The sequence below is a fragment of the Herpailurus yagouaroundi genome, unplaced genomic scaffold (assembly GCF_014898765.1).
Source record: "Herpailurus yagouaroundi ecotype Mexico unplaced genomic scaffold, PumYag 182, whole genome shotgun sequence".
NCBI classification, from domain to species: domain Eukaryota; kingdom Metazoa; phylum Chordata; class Mammalia; order Carnivora; family Felidae; genus Herpailurus; species Herpailurus yagouaroundi.
Window position 1 is genome coordinate 11,349,712 of NW_024412413.1, and position 18,121 is coordinate 11,367,832.

Genomic DNA, 18,121 nt, shown 5'->3' on the forward strand with positions numbered 1-18,121 from the left:
GGTCACTTTTCCCACTAGTGGAAGCTTCTTTCCTGGGGGGGGGGGGGCGGGCAGAAACTGGAGTCCCCCCACCCTCCACAGCAGAAGCTCTGGGTTCCTGACGGCCTGGAAAAGAGACAAGAGCTCTCTGTCTTGCAGGACGTGGAGGCAGGGACTCCAGGCAGACCCTTGGAGCACACAGGCTCCGGTCACGTCTGCAACTTAGAGCACAAGTGTCCCAGGACACACGGCCAGCCCTCTCCCTTTGGCCCACAGGAAGGCTGGGAATGTGCATGTGGTCAGAATATCCAAAAAAAAAAAAAGCTGTCTGTTGACCAGTCCGCGCTTTACAGAGCAGTGAGGTCCTGATACACAGATTTGCCTTAAGACGCCGGGGTTGGGGGGGTGGGGGTGGCAGCTCTGAGCCTGTCTCTGGAACGTGTCAGCCTGTAATCGCCCGTCAGTCACAGCCCTCATCAAGCAAATGCCAATTGCAAGCAACAGGCCTCACGAAAGGGTATGAATTATTTAAACCAATCAGCTGTCAATGAGCGCCAACAATTACAGGGGTCGAATCCAAGGGGAAAGTGAAGTGGTATTTTTCAGCTTGCTTGCAGATTGTCAGATTAATTTTCACTTATTTATTTCTGACCTTACGGAAAACGTATTAGCACAAGGTCAAAACATTTCTTTCTTTCTCTATAATTTGAGAACATCAGAAGCATAGACATAGAAACCCGTAAAGAACGGACACTTTTTGGACCCGGCTGGCGATTCCGGCCGCCCGGCCTGCCCTTTTCATTTTGAGCCTCTGTTTCTCCTTCAGAGAAGTCGGTATGAGAGGGCCTACCCTGAGAGTGTTCCGGACCCTGAACTCGTTGTAGGCAGAGCCTATTTTAAAAGCTCAATCATTTGGCCACTATGATCATCATTCTTTTCGATTATCAGGTTGTGAAGATACAAACTTAAAAATAGATCCCTCCAAACACACCCACTAGTCAGAAGATGTTAAGCCCATAGAACCTGTATTTACATGTCAAGGTGAATGTTATTTGTAATTGATGTCACCTCGTATGTTAGGTCAAAAGTTGGGTTGTGGAGTTTTGAGCGCCAAATGATGAACTGCCCCGGATCGATTGGGTTTTTCCTTAAATTCTTTTTCCACGTTTGCCCTCCCATCGATAGTCAATCACCGTCTAGGCCAACACCCCAGTGCTGGTCACAGTACCTGGCACACCGTGGACTGTGTTTAATATAGGCTTATTATTGATTTTTTTTTTTTTTGGATGAACGAAGTGTGTAAAGAGAATCTTATAGTTAGATCAGTGTTCTATGGAGGCTGAGAGGCAGAGGGAGACTTGATCCCTGTATTCAAATGGTTTATAATCTAAGTATGGAAAGAACGTGATCACAGGAGCGTGCACGCACACGCACACTCATGGACACACATGTGCTCATACGTGCACACGCACACGCATGCTGGCGACCATTGGTCCGCCACAGAGTAAAGCAGGTGGTTTGGACTCCGAGTGCCACGAGAGTTCAGACAGAACTTTCTGGCAGAGTCGAGACTCCAGCCAGGCCTCAGAGAGTGCGTGGCGGGGCCGGGGGGGGGGGGGGCGGTAGGGCCCCGCGGCGGCCCGAGGTCACGGGGGGGGTGGGGAGGCAGGGAGCTGGATCCCTGTGGAGCTCTGGCTTATACCGAGGAAGCCACGTGCCCCCGCGTAGCCAGGACAATTTGTGGAGTGGGCAGGGGGAGCCAGGGGCGAGGAAGAAGAGAGGGCCGGGAGCTCAGCAGAGGCAGCAAAGGCCCTGGAAGCAGCGAGCAATAGTACCATCTTCCTCCTGATTGTGCAGAGATCTGAGACGTCCGTGCGCCTGAACCGCTTAGAACAGTGCCCGGCACCAGGCAGGCGCTGGGCGGGCTTTGCCACTTGGTGGTCGTGGTTAACATTACCCTTGAAGATCTTGACAAGTAGCCACGTAGATGAACTGCTTTAGGAAGCCGAGTCTGGCAAAGCAAAAAAAAAACCAAGATAATTACCAGATATTTAGGCCAGAAGAGAACTGATTAGCATAGCTCTGTAAGGCACACTTTAACAACACCCAGTGACCTAATTTCTCGAAGGAGAAACACGAACCCTCGCTTTATTCCTCCCTGATCCAGAGGCGATGTGATGGCAAAACACAGTATTCCCTCCCCAGGCTCTTCCTCTCAAAGGGTTTTTAACCAGGGAAATCATCTGAACAGCCTCTCAAGCTTCTGCGTGGACTTAACATTTCCCCCATCACCAGGCATGTGCTTACTTTATAATAATAACTGGTCGCAAGCGTTCACTTTCTCCCCGTTAAATGGCCAAATTCACCCAGCAGCCACTGCCTGAGGCGCAGTGCTACGTCCTGGACAGGACCCAGAGCTTAGAAACGAGGGCCAGGCCCTAACTGTCGAGTGAGGTCAAGGGCCACGGGAGCAGAACAATGAAATCAAACTCTACAGGGGGCTCAGCAGAGGCACAAAAGAGGGAGTCGTGAGTTCCAGGGTGGACAAAGGGGTCCTAAGCAGAGGCCAGATCACCAAAAGCCTTGACTGCCACGCTGGGAAGTGTGGCTTTCCCCTGAGGGCAACGAAAGAACGTTTTAGAAAAGGGAGGGGTATATGCAGATTTAAAATAATGAGAGCAGCTCTTGTTAATTCAGCATCTACTAGGGGCCAGGTGCCGCTCTAAGTGCTTCATGCACATGGGCTCATTCTAGCTTCATGACTTGTGGGTGAGGAAATGGATGTCCAGAATGGGCAAGTAATCTGCCTGGGGTCACACAGCGTGGGAAGGGGCACACCAGGCTTCGAACGTAGGCAGCCCCAGGACCCACATGCTCATCACCAGGCTCTACTCTTACTAGAAAAATCACTCTGTCTGCATGTGACGGTGGGTGCTGGGAGGACAGGAGCGAGGAGGCGTTTGGAACAAACCCAGCAGGTCCCCAAGGTTTCTCTTTGCCAACACTTCTTCCCGATAAGGCATCTCCTCCCACTGGCCCCTCTGCCCCGTCCTGGGGTCCTTCCGGTGGGAACCTCCACCCCCAGCAGCCACCTGGGGGCATCCGCCAGGCCCTCCCCAAGGAGCCAGCCGCCCAGTGTACCCCCTCATCCGAGCTGAGTTGTAAAATCAGGAATCGATTTCTTCCGGGTCTATTCTCTTTACGTTTCAGCCTAAAACACATGCTTTTCTCCCTGGAAATTCCTATCTTAATTCTGCTTTCTTGTTCTGTAAACATTAGGAGATGATGCTTATGAGGAACTCCGTTTTATTACACTGCAGTCTAGCAAACATAATCGAATTAGGTGATGCTTTATTTGAGCACACTTCACCGGGTTCTTCCTCCCAGAAAGCACTGGCCTCTCAGCTCGGGCTTCTTCGCGGCCTCTGAGCAGTGAGTAGGAAGAGAAAAGGCCTGGAAACCAAGCTCCCCTCCCGGTCCCCCACCCTAGCGGGTGGCCTCAGACAGGCTGGCCTCTGACCTGAGCTTAGATCCCGTGTCCGGAAAGTGAGGGTGCAAATGGTGCCCGCCCCCTCTGTCTTGTAACGTGGCTTTTGAGATTAACCTGCGCCATCCTGGCCACTGGAGAAACTCCCCCCAAGAACACTGGGATGAACGTAAGCTCTGGGGGAACAGGAACTTTGGCGGTCCTTCCCATCACTGGATCCCCACTGCCCAGAATAGTGCTTAGCACCGAGTGGTTTTCAGAATTTTTGAATGAATGAATGTCAAAATATGCCTCTCGGTTTCTCAGCATGCGCGCACGTGTGTGTGTGTGTGTGTGTGTGTGTGTGTGAGAGAGAGAGAGAGAGAGAGAGCGAGAGAGAAAGAGAAGGAGAAAGAGAGAGAGACAGAGAGACTCTGCAACTTTCTGGGCTCTTCTATCCTTACTATAACACTTTTCAATTCTGTTGTGCGCTCCGAACCCGCCTTGCAATTCCTGACTCACTAGGTCTGTGGAATTAGGTCTGCACGGTGTCCAGTTACAGACCTTTTTGGCCCCCTGGTGCACAGCCCAGCCAGAGGGAAGGGGGGGCGGGAAAGAAGCGGTTGGCCAGGCAGTGCGGAGGAGAGCCCTTGGAAATGAGGGTGTCGGTTATTGGACGTGCTCCTTAATGGACTCAGGTGTGGCCCCTCCTAGGCATGATTTGTGCTCGTCCCTGCAACTGACAGCCTGGTTCCTTCTGAGCCTCTTCAGGGCATCGGTGCCCTTGGTTAGAAGCGGGCCCATGTGACTGAGGCCCGTGTCCTGAATTTCCCTTGTCATCCAGCCCCCCACAGATGGGAGCTGGGTTAGGGCTGCCTTGTTCTTGCCTGGGACACAGCGGGTCCCCGTGACGTGGCTTTGCTGCACTCTGAACAGTATCAGGCAGTCATCTGAGGCACCCAGGGATGCTGAGGACCGCGAGCAAGCAAACTCGTTGCATGTCTGCTTCCCACAGCTTGTGGGAGAGGCCCCCCTGAGACACATTAATAAAGATTAAAGGTCCTCCAGGCCCTGTGATCTTCGCCATGTCAAAAGGAAACAGTCACTTTTCCCTTCTCGCCGCCGTTTATTAATATTACAGGGCTTTGCTCTAAAAAGAAAAAAACGCAGGATGCTGGAGAAGATGGGTATTCTGAAGGCTCTCACTCTTATATCGCTTTGTCATTTCTCTGTGTGCGTGAAGCACTCATCAAACCTCCAATTTCTCTGATTTGGGGGCGTGCAGGGATCACTCTTTCCTCTACGTACCCCTTGGCCGAAACCAAAGACCTTCAGATTTAGGGGCCCCAAAGCAGACTGGGTCCACAGAGAGCAGGGCCGTCCAAGATGTCACCCGCGAGGGGGAAATACGTCTCCCTGTCACTTCGTACGTTCTGAGCACTTCCTCCAGCCAGACCCTGGAATAGGCACGTGTTGACAGATGCACCCAGGGGTCTGCTCTCACGGGGCTTCCGTTCTGATCAGGACTTGCCTGAACCAGCCAGGGGGATGGGAACCTGGGGTCCTTGATCGAGGTCTTTTTGGTTTTTAGCTATTATTATTCTCGAGACACATCCTGAGGGCTCAGGATTCATTCAACAGCTCTTGTTTGAATCGCCACGTGGTGTAGGGCCCTGGGGCCATAGACACACCTAGGCCAGGGTCCCAGAACAGAGCCGAGTTAAAAGGGATGCGTTTTCCCAGCTGTCTCCTGGAGAGCGAACCTGAGTTCAGCTCCCGTCTCCCCAGCCACGAGGTGGAGAAAAGACCAACCCCACTGCAGAGGGGGCACGGACGGCCTTGCACGTGCCCGGGAGAAAGAAAGTGCTCTGGAGATTGAATCCATTGTAACTGCGCAGGGGGTGTGAGCCTGCGTCAAGGGGATGCCAGGCTACAGGATCACCTACCTCTAGTGCCCTGGCAGGAGGGCTTCCTGGAGGAGGAGACACTTGAGCTGGGCCTTGAAGGACACACCAGATTGAGTCAGGCAGAGGTGGGGAAACAGTCACTGCAGGCAGAAGGAACACAGAGGCCAAGAGGCGTGGGTTGGCCTGGCGAGTTTGGGGAAATGTGAGGAGAGCAGAGGAAGGAGCAGGGACCACGCCAGGAAATGGGATGAACGAGTGGCCCTGAGCAAGTTAGTGACCGCTCTGTGCCTCAGTTTCTCCAACTGTCAGGTGAGGCTATTTATAGATGTGATGACCTCACAGGGTGGCTTAGAATAATGCCTTAGAATATAATTAATAAGCTGCCATTAATTCTCTGGTCTCACAAAGAGGGATATCATCACACCCATTTCTCAGGTGAAGAAACGGAGGCTCAGAACAGTTAAGGAACTTGTCAAGGCCCCACTGGGAGTGAGCGTGGAAACACTGCTCAAATCCAGCCAGTCTGAGTCCCCGGCCCATTAGGCCACTTGGCCTCTCATCCCAGAGGTGCTCATCCTGTGACAAGGTCTGGGCCAGGTCTCCCCCCCACCTAGGGGGCCATCAGTTTTGACGCCCATTTCCCTCGGTGACATGCAGGGGGGCTAGTTCCCAAAACAGGTTTCCAGTGGGGATAACCCAGGCCTTCACAAGGGGGACCCTAGTTAAAATTTAGAGATTTGGGGACAGCAGCATCACTGGTGAAGGGGCAGCTGCTCTTAAGCACAGACCCCGGCCAAACCCCTGACACTCGAGTCGGTGCCGAGCCCCCCCCGACATCCTTCGTGGAGGGCAGTTATCAACCCCATTCGTAGACGAGGGCATCATAGGCACGGGAGAGTCCTCTGTCCCAAGTCACTCAGTTCAGAAGTGGCAGAGGTGAGACGCCACACCTCTTCTTCCCTGGAGATCACATAATCTCTGACAAAGGGGGCGATAGGTTTCAGCCTAAGGGGTGTTCTCAGGAGGTCAGCACCTGAATTTTGCTCACCAGCCTGCAGAGACGGGACTGGAGAGAGCCACACTCGAGCCAGGAATGTGCCTAATCGATGTGTCCGCCCAGCTCCCTGTTCCATTTCTCGACACGGGATTTGGACGGGAGCCTCCACGCAATCCTGCTCTCGCACGCAGCGCCTGGGAGCGCCGAGCACGAAAGTGATTGATTTCACGGTCACGGGGCTTATAGCTGAGGAACGCACGGCCCCGCGAAGGCCTGAGCTCCGAAAACATGTGCTAACACCGACACAGGGCATCAGCATCGTGGCCAGCAGTTATTGAGTGCCCACTGTCTACCGAGCGCTGCACGGCACGTTCACTGTGTCTCCCTTAATCCTCTAATCATCTTGTACTGTGACCATCTCCATTTTCCAGATGAGAACAGTGAGGCACAGAAAGAGTAGGTAATTGACTCCAAGGCGCACAGCTCAGTTAAACACTGGTAAGACATCTGATCCAGGAAACCCTGGGTGAGTGGGGAGTGGATAGGGCTCGGGATGCATTCCCTGGGCAGATGGCCTCTGTGTTTATTTCACCACCCACCGCCCAACTGTAGGTGCACCCACCATGGGGGGCCTTGTAGGTGAGAACCGGGCCGCGTGCACTCTGCCCCTCTTGCCTGGGCAAGACGGGGGGGGGGGGGGGGGGTGGGCCCGGGCCGGCAGAAGGAAGGAAGCCACCGCACTGAAAGTGGCAACGTCTTTGTTTGTGTGGGAACTCGGTGCCATGTGCTCCGTTCGGCTTGAATCACGCTGGCAAGAATTCCAGGAGCAAAACGTGGAGTTTCCTTGTGATTTTCCCAGACAGAGAGTGAGAATGGGCTGGAACGAAAGCACTAGGAGGAAACAATGCCGGAATGTGGCAGATGCCTTGTGCGCCTCGCATCCAAGGGCCGCGGCAGCGGGGTGAAGGTAGCAAACAGAAGCCGAGGCCACGGGACTCTGTCTCCCCCCCCCCCACCCCCCCGGTGATCGTCCCCAGGCAAGGGCAGGGAAATTTCCTGTTCGATTAGGAAGGGAATTCGACAAATATTTGCTGAGCGGCCCGCGTGTTATGCCAGATCCTGTCATGGGCACCAGGGACGGGAGATGACTCAGGCTCATCCCTGCCCTGCAAGAGCTCACCGTCTGATGAGGGACAGTGACACATTAACACACAAGCACATACAATAAGGCAGCACAGCTGCGTGCTGGGTGATGAGAGGCAACTTGGGAGGCTGAGGCTTCTGCAGGTACCAGCCGCAGAGTCCCGAGGGGATTGTCCCCTTCTGGCTCCCAGAGGAGGCTGGGTAGTCAGACCACGCTAGAAGGTACGGGGCCACTGGGCCACTGTCCTCCCTGGAGCTCCGGTGGAAGGGAGCCAAGGCGAATGAGTCAGGCTCTTCTGGAGGACTGCTTACTCAGGTGGCCGAGGCAAGAGGAGCCGTGGGGGCCTCCTCTTGGGGCGGCAGGCTGGGGGAGGGGCAGCACGGGGAATTGGGATAGTCAAGGTTTTCCCTCTACCTGCTAGGTATCAGCAAACCGGCACAGGGGGGGATTTGAACCCAAGTCAGTCTGGCGCAGAAAGCAAAGCCCAGCCCAGTCCATCAGAGTTCCACCTGTGTCCCCTTGTCCCCTCACCGTCTCTCTCCCCCCACCCTGCCATCAACCCCCCTCCCTACAGTGGCCCCTGGGTCCTGCCTCTCTGGTCTCACTCCCTCCCTCGCCTGGCTGGTCTGCTGCTACTCAGCCTGGTCCACAGGAAGGAGTGTGGCTTTTTGAGTCAAGAAGGCACAGCACACCCTTACTAGCTGAGTGACCTTGGGCAAGTTACTTTAACCTTTCTGAGCCTCAGTTTCTCCCTTGTAAGATGAAGACCTGGGGGGCCTCTAGGAAGTGAGGCTTGTGGAACGTCAGCATACAGTTCTCTGCGGAGAAGCCATCTGACCAGCGTTAACTCCCTTCCTCCTTTCCTTTTCTCCTCCTCGAGAAATGCCAGCGGGATCTCCATGGTAGATGGGGTTCTGCCCACGCCCTCTCCCACACGGCCCCACCCCGGCCTCTTTTCCGATCGGGTTGAAGTCAGGTTGCTGTCTAGGACCTCCCCATCGAAAGGATGGAACCCTGCCTTCCCTGTTTGCCTTCACAATGCGTTAGGAGTCTCTCAGTGGGACTCTGTCTACATCTACTGGGAAGCAATGGGTATTTTCCCTCCCCCGTCATCTCTTTCACTCCCAAAGGCCCGAAGTTTCCTACCCACTGGGCAGGGTGCTATTTCCTCTTCCGACAGGAGCTCCTCTCTGGCAAAGCCACGCGCTAGGGCAGAAAGGGCGTGCATTTTGGAGAAACACCTTGCGACTCATTCTCCCCTCTGCTCACGCCTGTGACATGCAGACCCCTTCCCTCCCTGGCAGTCACTGCTGCTCCCCCAGCCCAGATGCATCCCCCACTCAGCCCTTCCCATGCTGGGCTCTATCTTATCTCTGTCCCTGACTGCCCCCCCCCAGCCCAAGGAGAACGCACCCCAATTCTCTCCCCATCACTGCACCTTGACCACTTCCTCTGTGGCACTATCCCAGCTGTGATTATCAGCTCTGCTTTGCTCACTGTCAACGTCCTCCGTGGATCGGGAAGCTCCATGAGGGCAGAACATTCCTGCTTTGGCCACTGGCCGGGTACCCAGTACCTGGGCAGGGTCTGGCACACGGTAGGCCCTGGGTATGAATGTGCTAGAAGAAGGAAGGGACCAGATGAGAGATGGTTGATGAGGACAGGCTTCAGTCTGAACTCCGTCCCAACACTCAGAAGCTGCAAGATAGTAAATTATCTAGCTTCTGAGCTTCATTGTCCTCATCTGTAAAATGGGAACAATAATAACCATTCCAAGTATTTTTCTTGTGCTCTCAGACATGAAATGCTCAGTACGTGGTGAGTGTTTCCTTCTGCTTGGCTTACCTCCCCGCCCCCCCGCCTCATTAACAGTCTGTCCAGTGGTGCCCACCCCTCCCCTGCTTTTTTGGCAAGGACAGCAGGTCCCCTCATGTTATGGGAGGAATCCGCCCTGACCGTGGTTCTTGTCCTGGTTTGAAATCCACAGCCCGGGGCCCGTCTTCCTCCCAATAAAGGTCAGAGTATTTTCCCTTTACACCTGCCCGCACTCAACTTCATGGGGCATTTTTTTGGTTTGCTCCTGTGGCTTTGTGAAGTCTTTGTTCTTATTTGCTGCGTTTGTTCTGTAAGGATTCCCAGGGACCATCCTGGCACCCTACTGCAAACCAGGACATGCTGTAATACTCCATCATAATACACTTACATATGACAGCCCGAGCGGGACATCTGGACGGCCCCCTAGAAATGACAAGTCTATGGGCTCATTCCCCGCAGGCACAAAGTCCATGCCAGTCCCTGGTCTCACTGAATCTCTGTAGGGCCGTGGGCACTGAGAGCAGTTGGAAGAGGACAAGAATTTGAGAATTGCTTTGTGCCCCCGGGCACCAGAACCATACCAGGATTTCGCCATCTGCCTGCTTCATTAGGGTCCCAGAGATCTCTGGGCCAGCTTGATATTCTGGAACCAGAAGCCTCGGCTCCCTGGGTCAGGGCAGAAGAAATACACAAACTTTAGGACATTCTTCCTTGTTACAGCACTGCCCATCCCCAGGCCAATCTTATCATCCAGTTAAAAAAAAAAAAAAAAAAAGGTTTAAGATTATGAAAATGAAAAACACTGTACAAGTTGAAAAAACATTCTAGGCACAGACTATAAATCCAATGTCTAGTCCCAAAAGCTCCTCAACCCAGGGACCATTCGTACAACTGCAGGCAATTCCAGCCCAGCGTCCCCCAGCCTGACTTCTGGAGCAGCCTCCACACCCCGCGCCCCACCCCCATCCCCCCCCCCCGCCCCCCAGCAGAGGCTTCCTGAACCCAGACTATGCTCCTCTGTCCTTGACACATGAGCCAAACGCGTTCTCCGGGACCAGAGTCTTTTGCTTTGAGGTTCTGTGTAGCCCAAGGTCTAACCGCAAAGCATAACCTCCTTTCCGCACGCTGTTGGGACCCCAGACGTGGACGCCTGGGTTCTCTTTGCCCCAAGCTACTTGATCTCCCTTAAAGAAGGCACCAAGGCAAGAATTCAGCACTCATCCTCCACGACTAAGCCACAGACATTCCACACACATACGCAAAAACGGTCATCTCGCCACAAGGTTCGTGCCACATGGTGCGGCCCCCATTATCCACAGTCGCTGTCCGGCACTTCTCTGTGCCAGGCGCTGTGCCCCGCGCTGGGCTGCAACGGTGAGCAGAGCAAACAAACGTCCTCCCCCTCGTGACGCGCCCTCATGCTACAGGAGATAGACAAGAAACAAACAAAAAAGCAGAATATAGGTCAGATGGAGGTAAGTGCTCTGGAGAATTCAATAGGGAAGGAGGCCGGGGACGCGCAGCCAGGGGAGGAGCAATCTGAGTAGGGAAGACCGGAGAAGGGCGGCCTCAGTGGGAAGAACATCAAGGAAGTGAGGAGAAGAGCCACATATCTGGGGCAGAGCCTCGTGTGGCAGGAGAAACAGGAATGTGCTCTGTGCATTTGAGGAAGTGCAAACAGGCCAGAGCTCCTGGAGCTAGGGGAGGCTAGGGAGGCAGCAGGGGCCAGACTGAAAGGACTTTCTTTGACTTTTGCTCTGAGCACAGTGGAAGCCTTTGGAGGGCTTTGAGTGGAGGAGGGTAGTGATCTGGTTGGTGGGTGGGGAACAGACCACAGGGGCCAGAGTGGAAGTAGGAAGGCCAGTCAGGAGGCCATTATACCAGTCCCAATGAGCGAGGACGCGGCTTACGCTGGGGGATGGGGAGGGTGATGACAAGTGGTTGGGTTCGGGCTGTGTGTTTAAGGTAAAACCAACAAGATTTGCTGTGGATTGAATGTGGGTTATGAGAATAACACGAGTCAAGGATGAGTCTAAATTTGGGGGCCAGCTTAGAATCATGAGCACACACACCAGTACGCAGCCTTTCCAGTCCCTGAATCATTTATAAGAAAGTCAATTGCAAGAGCCCAGCACCATTTCCTGGGTACGTTCAGCTCCTGAGTTAAATTAGTTCCCAGAGGTAACAAGTTAGAGTCTGTCTGTCAGACTGTTCCATCCTATGCTGCTTGGATGTTTCCGGTAGCCCTTGGTGTGGACCTAGCTAAAGAGAGATCTGGAAGTCTTAAGTAAGTCACGGCCATTGGTAAGCCTCCATCACTTGTTCAAAAAACATGTACTGATTATGTGCCAGCAGGTATGGTCTTAGCTCTGGGCTGAATCTATAAAGAACAATAAAACATAGCTGGTCCCTATCCTCCGGAGTCTTCTGGCCAAGGAAGGGAGACAAAATGTAAACTGTGAATTACCACGTCGAGGGGGGTGGGGTACCAAAATAGGACCTAACCAAACTGATGGCCAGGATGTCAAGAAGCTAGCAATTGCTGAAGGGGTGGAGGAAAGCTTCACTTGGTCCAGACTTGAATTACTTAACCAAGACCTCGGGTAGGAGCACCGACATTCTCCTTACAGGAAGTATTCTGTCATAAACGCATGCACTTGAGGAGTCCTAAAACATCATAAAGCTCCAAGTGGCTCGACTCTGCAAAAAAAAAAAAAAAAAAAAAAAAAAAAGTCACATCTTAGTCAAAGAATTAAAAGAATTCTAATCCAATGTCTACTCCTGATCCCTAAAGAACACGAATCCCTAGAGACGACCCAATTCCTAACCCACAGAAACAGCTCTCACTTCTATTGCCTCCTACACCAGACCCCAGAAGTCTCTGGCCCAGGCCCCAGCATTCTGGCCTCTCCTCTCCCCAGCCACAGCTGCCTTTAGTCGTGATGCACTCAGGTTCCCTCGCTATTCCTCCCTCCATTTTCTGCCTGCCTTTCTGCTTCTCTCAACTGTTTCCTCGTCCTGCACAGTAAGGATCCACAGGCCAGTCTGGCAAAGGCTGGGTCTTTCAACTTTTCAAAAGAAGCCAAATATTCAGTATTTCATGTGAAACCTCCCAATTTATCCATGTTAGCAACTCATCCACATTTTTAAAAGAAAAGAAAAAAAAAAAAGGAAAGAAATACCATGGGGACCAACTTTGTGTTTGCATAACAAAAGATTTCTGCAGACAGCCCAGCCCCCGTGCCCCGCATGGGGGCAACTTTGCCTCTTGGCCCTACCGCTTGCTTAACTTAACGCCAGGAACATGGCCTGAGGCTTGTCTGCCTCCTCGGGACTCGAGTGAAAGTTAACTAGCCATTGAAGACCCGACCTAAATTAATTGCTCAGCAGGGCATCTTGCCCCACATTCACTCACTTGAGCAGCACTACTGAGCACCTGCCATGTGCTTGCTGACGGCCCGCTGGGCAGAGACCTCAGAGGTGCGGTCCCTGCCCTTGTGACCCTACAATCCTGTGGTCGAAGGAGGGGGGAGGGGGAAATGGGTGATGGGCATTGAGGAAGGCACTTGCTGGGACGAGGACTGGGTGTTGTACATAAGCAATGGATCATGGGAATCTACCCCCAAAACCAAGAGCACGCTACACAGTATGTTAGCCAACTTGACAATAAATTTTAAAAAAGAGAGAGAGAAAAAAAAAAATCAAGAAAACACATCCGGGCGCCTGGGTGGTTCAGTTGGTTGAGCTTCCAACTCTTGATATTGGCTCAGGTCAGGATCTCAGGGTCATGAATGGAGCCCCGAATTGGGCTCCACGCTGAGCACAGGGCTTGCTTGAGATTCTCTCTCTCTCCCTTTGCTCCTCTCCCATGCTCATGCTCTCTAGAAAAGAAAAGAAAAGAAAGCACACCAATCATTGTCCAGTGGCTGCTATTGTAAGACTTACAGAGAAGGGGTGTGTGGAGGGTGCCTCTGTGATAGCGAATAATGGGGAGATTTAACTCAGGGGTTCAGGAAAGGGATGAGAGTGAGCAAGAGCTAGAGGGAGTGAAAGGTGTTCTGGAAACAAGGGATAGAAGGGTTTGCATGCAAACAACAATGTATTCGCAGGGCCAAAAGGAGGCCCAAGAGGCTGCATTGCCAAGACGGAGGGCAGGATATGGCAGAAGAGGCAGACAGGGTCAGCTCGAGCAGGCCCTTGAGGTCATGCCAGGGACTTTGATCTTCATCCTGGGCTCTACGGGTAGAAGGTAGCAACTATGGGGAGTGGTTGGAGGGGACATATGGGGACGATGGAGACCAGTTTAGAAGCACATTACAAGGAAGCATCCAGGTAGTTTGGCTGAGGGTGGTACTGAGAAAATGGAGAGGAGTAGACAGATCTAAAATACATTTAAGGAACAAAACGGATGGAACTTGCACGTGGGAGTCCAAGGAAGTTGGTAAGTGTCAAGGGCGACTCCCTTGATTTCTGGCTGGTGTAACCAGGACTCATTTACTGACAAATATTTCTCTCTTTTTTTAATGTTCTTTTTATTTCTTTCTGAAGGAGAGAGAGACAAAGCACGAGCAGGGGAGGGGCAGGGAGAGAGGGAGACACAGAATCCGAAACAGGCTCCAGGCTCTGAGCTGTCAGCACAGAGCCCGACGCGGGGCTTGAACCCACGAACTATGAGATCATGACCTGAGCCGAAGTCGGACGTTTAACCGACCGAGCCACCCAGGCGCCCCACAAATGTTTCTTGAGCATCTGTCCCATACATAGCTCTGTTCTAGGTCTAAGGTTACAGTGATGGACAAAAGAGGTGAGGACCCCTGCCCTTGTGGCTCACTCCCCAGTGGGGATTGATGCAACAAAATAAGTCAAAGGTATACCATGTTACTAAGACCAGCTACATAATTTGTGGGACCAAGGTCAAAATGAACTTGCAGGGTCCCTTGTTTAAAAAAAGATATCTTGGGGTGCCTGGGTGGCTCAGTTGGTTAAGCGTCCGACTCATCATCTCAGCTCTAGGCTAGATCTGAGGGTGGTGAGCTCAAGTCCCATGTTGGGGGTCCATGCAGGACGTGAAGCCTACTTAATTTAAAAAATTAGAAAGATACTAATGGAATCAGAGTCGGCAACACGGAGCACTAAGCCAAGCACAGACTCCTTCTAAGCACAGGGTGGACACCCATGAAGCGAGCCCAACACATTGCAGAGACAAGATCTAAGGAGAAAAATACACTGGGGACATGGGCTAGAGTGTTTCTGGGGAAGGGAAGTTGCAATATTTCATAGAATAGACAGGGAAGGTCTTAGTGGGAAGGAATGTTTGAAAAACTACCTGAAGGAGACGAGAGACCAAATAATATCTAGGAAATAATAAATCCATAAATAATAACTATCTAGGGAAGGTGTTTTTGGTAGAGGAAACAGCTAGTGCAAAGGTCCTGAGGCAGGAGTGTGCCCACTGTGTTGAGGAACAGCAGGAGGCCAGTGTGGCTGAAATGAAGCAAGCAAAGGAGAGAGGGCCCATTGGGAAATCTTTGCAGGGAAAATGGTGGTTAAGATCAGGAGGATGTGGTAGGAGGAAAGGACCAGACTTGCGTCAGGACTTGCTGATGGATGGGATGTGCCTGGGATTGAAGGGAGAAGAAAGGAGCAAGGACAATCTCCTGGATTCTGCCATGAGCTGATGGACGGTGTGGACGGGCCACTTACCCAGACAACGAAGGAAACATTAAAATTTCAACTGGATAAGGAAATGTTGTTGGATAAGGGGTTAGTTGGACAGGGAAGTGATGAATGGATGTTTGCCCTGGGGTCCCAGAAATGGAAACGCAAAGAAGGTGATGGGAAAGGGAGGCAGTTTGAGCAGAAGGAACCACGTTCCCGGCACCGACTTGCGGGGGGCGCTCTGAGCAAGGTTGTGCTGGACAGAAGGTGTGAGGGGTGGACGGCAAGACAAACCAGAGACGCCAGCGGGAACCTAGTGAGGGAGGATGCTTGTTTCACATTCCCAAGAGCGCTGGGCCCTAGGACATTTCCACATCGATGGTTTCTGGGCTATTTATTTCACCGATACAGAATCATCACTGTACAATTGTACGGTACTGTTTTTTCTGTTGCTTAATTTGGAAATCATGTGCTCTTTTTTAATTATTTGCATTCAATTATGGACCTCTTGGACACCTGCCACGGTGTGCTGGAATTATTTTATAAAGGGCTGAACTTATACTGGGAAAAATATCGCATCATTTCTGAGGTTGATACCAAGGATTCACCGAGAGTAGAGCTGGGTGATGCACACCTTCCCAGCAGCTGGAAAGCAGACATTTGAGCGTATAAATTTCTTCCTTGACTCCTACTTTATTAGACAAAGATCTTAAATTTATTCTAGAGTTACTCATTCATTCAACATTTTTTTTTCTAAATCCTTATGTTGTCCCAGGGGATTCTAAGCTCTGGGAATAGAGTGGGGAGCAAACAGCAGACCCAGCTCTTGCTCCCGTGGAGCTTAGACATACACCCCCACGCACACACCCCTAGAAACTGTGTTGTGAGGGAGGAAAAAGCCCTGGGAGTTAGAAAGAGTGTGTAAGCAAAACTTTAGCTAGCCTGGGGAAGCTGGGCTTTAAGGGACAACATGGTAATCAGGTGAAAGGTGAGGAAGAAAAGAGTGTTCCAGGGTATGGCAACTGCATGTGCAAGGGTCCTGAGGCAGGGTGGGGGTGGGGGGACAAATTGAGATAATTAAGAACCAGGAAGGAAGGCAGAGTGGCTAGAGTAAAGAGAGTGAAGCAAGACTTGTGGAGGGAGAGACAAAGGCAGATGGTTATTTCATTCCTTAAAGCAATGAGAGCCACTGAAGGGTCTTAAGGATCCCATAATCAAGATGATAAGACTTGCATTTTAAATGACCCCTCTGCTACAATGAAGATGAAGAGGTAAGAAGGAGCAAGAATGACTGTGGGCAGACCTGAGGGGGCCACCGCAGCTGTGCAGGTGAGAGACAGTGGTGGTCCGGGCTAGGATGGTCAGTAGGGAGGGAGAAAAGCAGAAGGATGTGAGAGGTAAATCAATAGGACTGAATGCAGTTAAGTAAGTGATGGCATCTCTAAGAATTTTAAATGAAGATCTGCCAGGATTATTTGACTTATTGATCATTTGCAACATGGCTAATCCTCTAGGAACAAAAGCCATCGTGAGCGGACGGGACGTGCACGGGACGGTTTGGATAAGTAGTGTCATTATCTGCCCCTTGCCATCAGCCCACCATACCAAGGGCTATGAGCAAATATAAAATAAGAGTGCCTGCCCTCAAGAAGTAAGCCCCAGGTCATTCATTCATTCTTTTCTTTATGGATTAGTGTGTGAGAAATCTCATCACCTACAAGATACTAGGGGACCCTGGAGCAGAGAAGGTCAGTGTCTGCAGCTGGCAAGGGTGGGGGCTAGGTAGCAGAACATGGCAGGGATTGTCGATGAGAATTCCAAACTCAGTTTAGAAATTCGTAACGAGCAGAAAAGTAGAAAATCTACGGGGTGTATGGTGTGGCTGGAGATCAAAGGGCCTTCTGAGGAATAAGAAAATGGCCATTAGTCCAGGTATGGATTTTACACTTTATTCATGTAAAAGAGGCAATTATTTGCTCCATTTTACAGACTAAAATAGGCTTCTTAGATTTTATGGGATTTTAAAAAACAAATATAACTGATTGCAAATCAATTTTTGTGAGGCTATAGATAAAACTTGGCTGAGGAGTCGCTAATGGCAGCATTGATAGCATTCTTATCTGATGCGGATTTCATCACCATGTAAACAGCTCGCAAACAAGGTCTTGGGCGCTGCCTCTGTATAATGCTAACTTTTAATTCCAGTCAGCTTTTTCTTTTTAGTACGTCAAGATTGGTATCACTAATCTCACACCTGAGTTAGGAAACAGATACATTAGAGGAAGGTGGGTAAGTTTCATATAGTGGTCAATCATACCCATAAAATAGGTATTTCCCTATAAACTCGGGGAAAGTAGATAATAAAGGAAAAAAAAAGTGCATGTATAACCATGGAAAGACATTTCTCAGATGTGAGCTTGCTATTAGTCATTTCACACAATGTAACAAAATAAAGCCAAGCCAAGACTTAGAGGCACCCAACACAAAATTTTAATTGTTGGAGTTTACATGTATCCCTAACTTTCTTCGTTTCTCCTTCAAAATTTTATTTCAACCTAATGTTGCTCAACCTTTAGCATAAATTAACGGGAGGAGTGTTCTAGGCAAAAAAAAAAAAAAAAAAAAAAAAAAACCACCTGGCTCTATGTAGGAAATTTTGTATAGAAATATGTACTGGGTTTTTTTAAGTTTGGATACACATGATTGCTTCTTACAATGTTTCTTTCTTTTCACATTAGTTTCACTGTGTAAATAAGGAGTTACAAGAGGGAGAGGCACAAAAGCAAAAGAAGAAATCCTCAATGTACATTTCCTATTATGAGATTCCCTGTAGCTCTGAAGATACATCTCCATAAAGTGATTTGACATCCATAAATGCCAATTTACAAAGCATTATCCACTATCATCAAGGAAAAAAAAAACTATATTCTCCCTCTCTCCCTGCCCAATAAGTAAACTTTGCAAACAATTACAAGTACATGTAATCATAATACAGCAACTTGCATTTCTATAGCAACTTTCACTAGAGAATTTCTCAATGCTTTACAAACAGTAATTAATTAGACCCCCTAACATCCCCGTGAGGAGCCAAGGGAGGTGGGTATGCACTGAACATCCCCCAACACAGACTCGCTGCCACCTCTGGGGTGGATGAA

General features: G+C 50.8%; 1 protein-coding gene and 1 long non-coding RNA gene across 3 annotated transcripts in view; one reads left to right on the forward strand and one right to left on the reverse strand.

Annotated features, from left to right (window-relative positions):
* The window catches only part of CACNG2 (calcium voltage-gated channel auxiliary subunit gamma 2), a 108,438-nt gene that overhangs the window by 27,528 nt on the left and 62,789 nt on the right, over window positions 1-18,121 (forward strand). The gene's annotated exons all lie outside the window — the stretch shown is intronic.
* Window positions 988-18,121, reverse strand: part of LOC121040411 (uncharacterized) — a 110,182-nt gene continuing 93,048 nt past the window's right edge. For both annotated transcript variants that reach the window (XR_005795270.1, XR_005795271.1), the window contains 6 exons: window positions 11,907-12,008; window positions 10,567-10,729; window positions 9,697-9,974; window positions 8,932-9,112; window positions 8,644-8,699; window positions 988-7,240 (listed from right to left, as the gene is read on the reverse strand). This is a non-coding gene — a long non-coding RNA (uncharacterized LOC121040411). The remainder of the gene's footprint in view (window positions 7,241-8,643; window positions 8,700-8,931; window positions 9,113-9,696; window positions 9,975-10,566; window positions 10,730-11,906; window positions 12,009-18,121) is intronic.